The sequence below is a fragment of the Trematomus bernacchii genome, unplaced genomic scaffold (genome assembly GCF_902827165.1).
Source record: "Trematomus bernacchii unplaced genomic scaffold, fTreBer1.1, whole genome shotgun sequence".
NCBI lineage: Eukaryota > Metazoa > Chordata > Actinopteri > Perciformes > Nototheniidae > Trematomus > Trematomus bernacchii.
The window spans coordinates 1,082,358-1,091,605 of NW_022987645.1; positions in this window are offsets into that span (position 1 = coordinate 1,082,358).

Genomic DNA, 9,248 nt, shown 5'->3' on the forward strand with positions numbered 1-9,248 from the left:
GGAGCAGTCTGCTTTCTCCACCAGCACGAGTCCAGAACTAACAGCAGAATGACCCGCTCTGAATCAGGCCCTGTCGCTGCGCCTCAGAGACACACAGGGAGGGATTTGTGTTTTTTGAAAAACACTCGTTATCGTCATGTCAGGTTTTTGGTGGATTTAATCAAGTCTTGGATTGCAGAGTATGAATGTCCTCTTGCTATTTTCAGTTGATAAATACTTGTGTAAAGTTTGTGAAGGCAGGAGGAAAGCTTCCGCGATCACCGTCTCCTCTCCGTTCCTCCAAACCCCGCCCCCTCCCTGAAAATAATGAGTGACAGGCTGATAGTGACCCGATAGAAACTTTATTATTCACTTAATCACTGATTGAGATATGATGAAGCTAACTTAATCTCATACATTCATGGGATTTATGTAACAGTAAGACAGAGAATGTAAGTGTGCACCCACATGCACTATTTTTGTTTTTATAATGCTATTGTAAATACTCCTGCTGTTTTCAGACTCAAGTCATGTGTGTCTTTTTTTTAACAGAAGACCGTAGCTAGAAGCTGCAGCTAGACTGCAGAAGTATTAGTTTTTTGTTTTTGAGGATGGAACCATTTTCACACACAGATATAGGGAGGCTAGACCTATACAATTGATTTATTATGGTTTATAATTTAATGTCAAGACGAAGACGAAGAAGAAAAAGATGGCTGAACAACTGTTCAGTGTCAATCCTGTGGAGATCTCCAAAATAATGTTCAGCTTAAGTCTCAGCAAAACTCACAACATTTCTGGAGCCTTGTAGACCCAGAAAACTATAAGAACATTCACCAAGCAGCACTGAAAATGTCTGCTTTATTTGGTTCTGTTCTACATACCTTTGTGAAGCAGCTTTTTCTGACATGAATGAAATCTAAATACAGAACAAGACCGACTGATGAACATTTAAATGACTCTATTAAGTGAACCTAAGTGGGTCCAGCATACACCTCTATGGTGGACTGTATGCAGTGCCATTAATCTCACTAACAAAAGAGTGAAATGCTTGTAAGGTGGTGATTAAGGACACTTATGTGAATGTTCAGTGATGTACTTATTATGTGGGCCATAATAATATGTGAGAAATCTTCGTTTTCTTGGACCTTATTTTTGATAAGCTTTAGGTATTGCAATTTCACACGTGTACAAAAGTATAGCTTAATTCAACTGATGAGGGCTATGTGAATAAATGTAAGCGATGTGATGCAAGTAGCTCTTGGCCACTTTCATTTTTTGAAAGTAGCTCTCAGATGAAGAAAGGTTGGAGACCCCTGGTCTAAATAGATGTTATTTAAGAATGTGACTCTTAATGGCAGCTTTTTGATTTAAGTAAGACAATCCAGCTAAACAATGTCGTTGTTGATGACTTTACTGATTTTTGCTTTTTTTCTGCTACCAAGATACTTTTAGATACAGTTTGTTGTCTGAAAACTCTACAACTGGTAGAATGTCAATCACTTTGTAACACATTTATTTTCTTAAAGACTGTGACTCTAAAAGGCAAGTTTGTGATTTTAACACTTATTCACTGACACAAGGCAGATTTGGGCTTTTTTCTCTTGCCAAGATACTTTTAGACACACTTTGAGGTATGCAAAACCTTAAAACTAGAAAATGAAGTACATTGTCTGATTAGATTTGTTCTTAAAGACTGTTTCTCTAAAAGGCAAGTTTGTGATTTTTAACACTTATTTACTGACACAAGGCAGATTTGGACTTTTTTCTCTTCTTGTGTTACCAAGATACTTTTAGATACACTTTGATGTATGCAACACTTAACAAAAGGGTATAATATGAAGTACTTTGTAAGGAATGGGGGTTTCTTTAACCTGTTAAGCACCTAGCCTGTTTTTCATGTTTCAGGCTCGAAAATGACATGCCCAAAACTAGAGATGTCCCGATCCGATCACGTGATCGGGGATCGGAGCCGATCACGTGATTTTCAAAAGATCGGAATCGGGAGAAAAATATCGGGGATCGGAATTTTTTTTTTTTTTTTTTTTTTTTTAATAATTTTTTTAAATAATTTTATTTAATGTTACAAAACAAAAATGACCATGTTCACGTCTTAAAGTCATCCTGAGGCCTTAGTTTTGGTTTAAAATGACACAACATCATGTATGTGTTGCTTCTTTTGGGCTTGTTTTCATAGACCTGGTTGCTTATTTCTCTCAAATCTGGCAACAGAGTGGGCAGGGCGCAGTGTCTAATAGTAGCAACAAGAGGCTACGTTCAGCTGGTGCCTCGGGAGTCGGGACAGAGAAAATGTCAGGAGTTTGGAAGTATTATAAAATTGAAAGCGAAGGCAGTGTAACAGCCAGATGCAATGTTTGCAAGGCGGAGGTTCCGCGTGGTGGAAAGAACAGAGCTACGTTCAACACGACCAATCTAATACAAACACCAACAACAACACGACGAGTACACAGCGGCCACTCAGGTAACGGCACTGAAACAATCGACACTTTTAGAGACTTTTAAAAGGAAAGAGAAACTGCCCCAGAACAGTGAAAAGGCCAAAAGAATAACAGCCAAGATAGCTGAATTCATCGCGTTGGATGACCAGCCGTTATCTGTTACCTTTTTTTTCTCTTAATGCATTGCATAAAGATCGGATCGGGAAAAATCGGTATCGGCAGATTGTCAAAATCAAATGATCGGAATCGGATCGGGAGCAAAAAAAGGTGATCGGGACATCCCTACCCAAAACAAATGACTACAACTTAACTTCTAAAAGGGTTATATGAATAATTTCTTTTATCAAAGCAAGATTACATCTGTGAGTTGGATGTAGAAGTGTCAGAATCAATATAAATGTTTTTTATTTTAAAGAAAATTCAGATTTTACATAGTAAAAAACTGTAAATTATAGTGTCCGTCCAAAAATTATTTTTTACAGATAGTGAAAACTACCGTTGGATGATGGGTTAGTAGACTAAAAGCTTTAGGAATCCAAAGTACAACATATAATAAGTACCCTGTATCAAGATTGATGCAAAACAAGTGACATTTGATCTTTTTAGAGAGGTTTAGCCAAAACCACCCCACCTCTGAGGTGATTTGGGTGAATATGTTTTTTTTTCTATATCTCTGTCCCCCCTTGCTCGATTTTGATCGTTGACACACCTTTCTGACCGTTAGAGCCAATAGAATCGAAGGGGGTGGCTCACATACACACTCATGGTAAAGAGAAAAGGTGGGGGCTGCGCGTCTGGAAATCGAAAGCAGAGTGGAAGAATCTCTCCTTCTAGAATTTGGAAACTAAAAAGCAGTTTTATTGCTTATGGATTATCAGAAATCATTTGAAAGAGGGCACAGATACATTGGATTAACCTATGGATAACTGCAGCATCGTTTTTTTATCGTTTTAATGCCATTGAAGACCAGTTTTGACCAAGGTAAGCCATGTTAGCGTTTCTAGCTACTTAGCTCCACATGTTATGATGTACGCTTTCATTTATAGCGTTGCAAATGTTTATCACTGAGTGTTGAGTAGGGCACCACTAGATTCAGTGTCTCCAGGACACCAAAAACGAGTGGTTGGTTGTGCATCTAGGATAAGTAATAAGGGAGTTATGAGTGAGTTTAAGTGCCGTTTTAGGTTACATTTTTTCGCTCGTGGCTAATTCAGAGGCTGAGTGCTAGCATTGTGGGGTTTTTTTGGAGAAAAAAAATTAAAAAGATCAGTTAGCTGAGTTTCTTCCCGTTACATGGATATAAAACATTCATAGTTTTATTCAATATTAAGATTCCTTAGACGTTGTTTCCTGCAAATGACGCATTTATCCGCCCGGTACCGGGCGGGCCGTGCGTAACAGGTTAATACCCCGTTTTTTTAAAAACACTTGTTCAGTTAAACAATGTAGGTTTTCTCTGATATTTGAGTTATTTTCAGCTACCAAGATACTTTTTTGATACATTTTTATGTAGGAACATTTGGCAACTGATAGTATGTCAATTATTTTGTAACAAATGTATTTTCTTAAAGACTGTGACTCTAAAAGGGGAGTTGGTGATTTTAACACTTTTATTTTTTCTCCCGTTGTCTTTCACTTACTTTTTGGATACAGTTTTATGTATGACAACTTTACAACTGGTAGAAAGTTAAGTACTTTTTCTGAACAGATTTTCTTTAAGACTGTGTCTCTTAACCTGTTACGCACGGCCCGCCCGGTACCGGGTGGATAAACGCGTCATTTACAGGAAACAACGTCTAAGGAATCTTAATATTGAATAAAACTATGAATGTTTTATATCCATGTAACGGGAAGAAACTCAGCTAACTGATCTTTTTTTAAAAAAAAATCAAAAAACCCCACAATGCTAGCACTCAGCCTCTGAATTATCCACGAGCGAAAAGATTTAACCTAAAACGGCACTTAAACTCACTCATAACTCCCTTATTACTTATCCTAGATGCACAACCAACCACTCATTTCTGGTGTCCTGGAGACACTGAATCTAGTGGTGCCCTCCTCAACATTCAGTGATAAACATTTGCGACGCTATAAACAAAAGTGTACATCATAACATGTGGAGCTAAGTAGCTAGAAACGCTAACATGGTTTACCTTGGTCAAAACTGGTCTTCAATGGCATTAAAACGATAAAAAAATGATGCTGCAGTTAATCCATAGGTTCATCCTATGTATCTGTGCCTTCCTTGAAATTATTTCTGATAATCCATAAGCAATAAAACTGCTTTTTAGTTTCCAAATTCCAGAAGGAGAGATTCTTCCACTTTGCTTTCATTTCCAGACGCGCAGCCCCCACCTTTTCTCTTTACAATGAGTGTGTATGTGGGCCTCCCTCTTCGATTCTATTGGCTCTAATGGTCAGAAAGGTGTGTCAACGATCAAAATCGAGCAAGGGGGGCCAGAGATATAGAAAGAAAAACCATTTTCACCCAAATCATCTCAGAGGTGGGGTGGTTTTGGCTAAACCTCTCTAAAAAGATCAAATGTCACTTGTTTTGCATCAATCTTGATACAGGGTACTTATTATATGTTGTACTTTGGATTCCTAAAGCTTTGAGTCTACTAACCCATCATCCAAGGGTAGTTTTCACTATCTGTAAAAAAGAATATTTGGACGGACACTATAATTTACAGTTTTTTACTATGTAAAATCTGAGTTTTCTTTAAAATAAAAAACATTTATATTGATTCTGACACTTCTACATCCAACTCACAGATGGAACCTTGCTTTGATAAAAGAAATTATTCACAAAACCCTTTTAGAAGTTAAGTTGTAGTCATTTGTTTTGGGCATGTCATTTTCGAGCCTGAAACATGAAAAACAGGCTAGGTGCTTAACAGGTTAAAGGTAAGACAATCCAGTTTTATGGAAGTAACTTAAATTATTTTTGTTTTTTCTCCTACAAAGATACTTATAGTTACACTTTAATGGATGCAAAACTTTATAACTTGGTTTAATATTCATTATTTTGTAATGAATTGAGTTTTCTTTTTTGTTTTTGTTTTTCAACATACTATTGTACACAATGACTTTTCCATATGTATATATTTTTTCTGACAAACTATACTTTGACTTTTTCCGTAAAATCGTGACAAACTATTACTTATTCTTAAATTTGACCTCTTGCTGCTTGGTTGGAAATGATAGATGAAAAAGCTACAAAGCTTAAAGAACTTTCTAAAAACTCTCAATTCTACAGATGACTCCCCCCACTCAATGCAATAAGTCCACCCCCCACTCAGCAAATCATCTAAAACGAAGGACCCCACTAAGACGACCGTTGAAAACTAGCCAGGGATCTGAGAAAAACCAAGTCTCCCCCCGAGAGTTGCAGACAGGAACACACTCCTGGACTACCATCGTCACCACCATTGTGGACACCCAAATCTTGCAGTACTACTGCTGCTGATGTTACTCCTTGGGGCCAAGAGGTCTCTGTTTTTGAACATAGTGAAATCGGAGTTGGTTGATATTCTGGAGAGGGTGCTGCATCGGTACAGAGAAGAAATCTGCAATGGATGCCGAGTCAGTCACCCCGGCCAGAGGCAACACGATTGTCTGAATGACATTCCAGAATATTTCTTCAGAAACAATTACAACGCGTTAATGAAAAGACTTTGGCTCGCCGACTTCATTACTGCGATTGACCAGAGTCTTAATGATAAAAACATTTACACGGCTGAATGGAGGATCCAAGGCGCTTCGGAGGCTTTTCTGCACAATCTCAAAAACTGCAGACGCCTCAAGGAGAGACTTGAAAAGATCCATGCCGAGCTGGATGGAGAAGATGAAGACTAATAACCAGCGGTTGATTGAAGCCAGGGATTTTTTTTTTTTCGATTGCATTATTTTGGAAAAAGACCAGCAGACCAAGCGTCACATATTGGGTCTGGCAAATGTGAACAACTTTTCCTCTGGACAGAATAACATATATACTAAAAAAAAAAACAAGACTTTTTTGACATGATTCTTGAAACCATTGAATCTGTTTGTGGAAGGTATGGAGCTAGCAGATGGTGAGGATGATTGAATACTGACGAGTGTAAACCTCATAATATGATTATTTTGAGTTCAGACTATGTTCCATGAAACTGCCTTGAATTGAACCAAAGTGGCTGGAAATGTCATTCAATTTTGAAATGTATGTAAGATGTGTCTTTGTATGAAGGGTAGTGTGTTTTCTATTTTTTATTTGTGTTTTTATTTGCACCTGTACCTCAGTGTAATTTGACCTTGAGAAGTGCACTTCTGTATGTGTGGAACTGTACACTGTATATATGTCTTTTTTTTGTATAAAATATTAATAAAAACATTGTTAAAAATAAATAAATAATAATAATACATATTATTTATCAAGCGCTTTATCAGGTGCTCAAAGACGCTTCAAAGAGGTAAGGTACGTTTATTTGTATAGCACATTTTCAGACACAGAGGCAATTCAAAGTGCTTTACATCATCATTAACACTTAATAATAAGTGTTAGAAAAATATCACTGGTCACCTGCTTGAGCTTCAATCTCAGGATCCATGTATTTATTATCCTCTCAAGAATGGAAGTCAAAATAAAAAAAGAGAATTTGTTGGTATTTTTGTTGGTAAATCTCAAAATTCTGACTTTTTCTCAAATATTCTGACTTTTTCTCAAATATTCTGACTTTTTCTCAAATATTCTGAGTTCTCAAAAATCTAAAAAGATTCTGACTTTTTCTGAATACTTAAAAATAATAATAATCCCTGGTCACCGGCTTGAGCTTCAATCTCAGGATCCATGTATTTGTGATCCTCTCCAGAATGGAAGTAGTCATCACATACAGAGCATCAACTAGTTCCTGAACAGTGTCCTTCACATGCTGATATCCAAGAGAGGGAGTTACACAGTCACAAGATGAGGAATAGAAAGCAGTATTCAATGTTTACTTCAGATTAGCTCCACGTCAGAAATGAGCATGCTTGTCATATGTCTATCTCCATAGAGGCTGAATCATCATGTTAATCACATAGCTATCATATGCCTCAAACAGTCCTGATGCTCTTCTAGGTAATCATACATCCTGTCATGTTCACAGCTACAGTTGATACCTTTGTTATCATGTTACTCTCATGTTGGAGGAGTAAATTCAGTGTTTTACCAACAATAACACAGCAGAAAAGAACACAATAAAATGAATAAAACATAATGGAATAACAGATTCATAAAATACATGCATAAAAGAGATACAGAATAGTTTAAAAACAACCTTGTAAATACGGTAAGTGTTAAAACAAGTTAAAAGACTTCTGGGTAAGCAGCTGTAAAAAGTAGTGTTTTTAGCCTCGACTTAAAATAACTCGGCGTTGGGGAGCATAAATGTGCAAAAACACATTTTATTTCAAATCTTGTGTCCAACAACAGAAATAGGCCCCAGATCCTTTTTACCACTCTTAGTTGTCTTTTAAATCCTTGTAACTCTCCCTGTGTTGTGCCATCACCTACTCTAGTGCCCCTTTCACACCAACGCGGTTCCCGTTCTAGCTCCGTGCTAGAGCTTTTCTGGTTCGGAACCGTTTTTTATTTTCAGTCCCCGTTTTGTTCACACCGCTCAGAGCCCGACTGGTGCTGCCGCTGCTGCGTCATGACGTCACCGTTTACGTCGCTGATTTTCTCCCCAACGGCGTCGGGTCGATGATCGTGTTGCTTTAATCATACGAAGTCAGATTAAATTACATAACTACTTATCGACCCTTATACTTTTCTCCAGAGTGCCGTGGTTCATTGTTTATTAATGTGTTCAGCGGCATTTACCGAAAGCTGCAGTGCTGCCCGCTGTTTGGCATCACAACGCTGTTATGAAAGTGTCTCTGGTATAAAATGGGTGATGTTAGCATAGCAACCGAAGCTAAACTGACTATCCTATTGTGGCATAAGCCGTTTTCTACAGGCACATTTTACCGGCGTATTTGTCATTATGATTCTACTTGTGATAGTCGGACATGACAACCTGTGCAGCCCATGTATTGATTCCATCCGATAGCTGCTATAATACAATATAATACTGCCTCCTGGTGCCGCAGAGATGTCATGAAGTGAAGGAGGTTCTATAAACCAGCTGTGGGCAGCAGATACTGTGAGTGTCGCGGACATGAATTCATAGATAAAGGCAGACTGGTGCACACACTCTCCTGTTTTGCCAATCCGGTGCTTAAACAAATATAGCTCCACACCTCTGGCCGACATGTCCTTAAAATGAAGTCCGAGTTCGACATTTCAATTCATGTCCTGCCAACACTGGCAGGACAGAAGGCGACACGCCCGTTCTAAGCCGTGTCCCTCACTCCTCACATCCCAAGCTGCATGATGGAAAAAGAAAGTAATCCAAAAGTAATCCAAAAGTAATCTAAAAGTAATCTGATTATGTTACTTTTTTAAGACACGTAACTGTAACTGTATTCGGATTACTTTCAGAGCCATGTATTCAGTAATCAGTAACTGATTACATTTACAAAGTAACCCTCCCAACCCTGCATATGTTCAGCCTCAGAAGAGAGAACAACATGCACCACCATTACAAACAACACATCAACAGTTGTAAAGACACATCTACAAGCAAATAGCAACATCCAAATAGCAGCACCTTCACCTCTAAAACTACAATACATGTTAATAAAAGCACCGAATAGCAGTCAAAGAGGAACGGGCCTGCGTGTTACTAAGATCACATAAGATGAGATAAGAAGTACTTTATTCATCCCAATTAGGGGAATGTTTGCGTG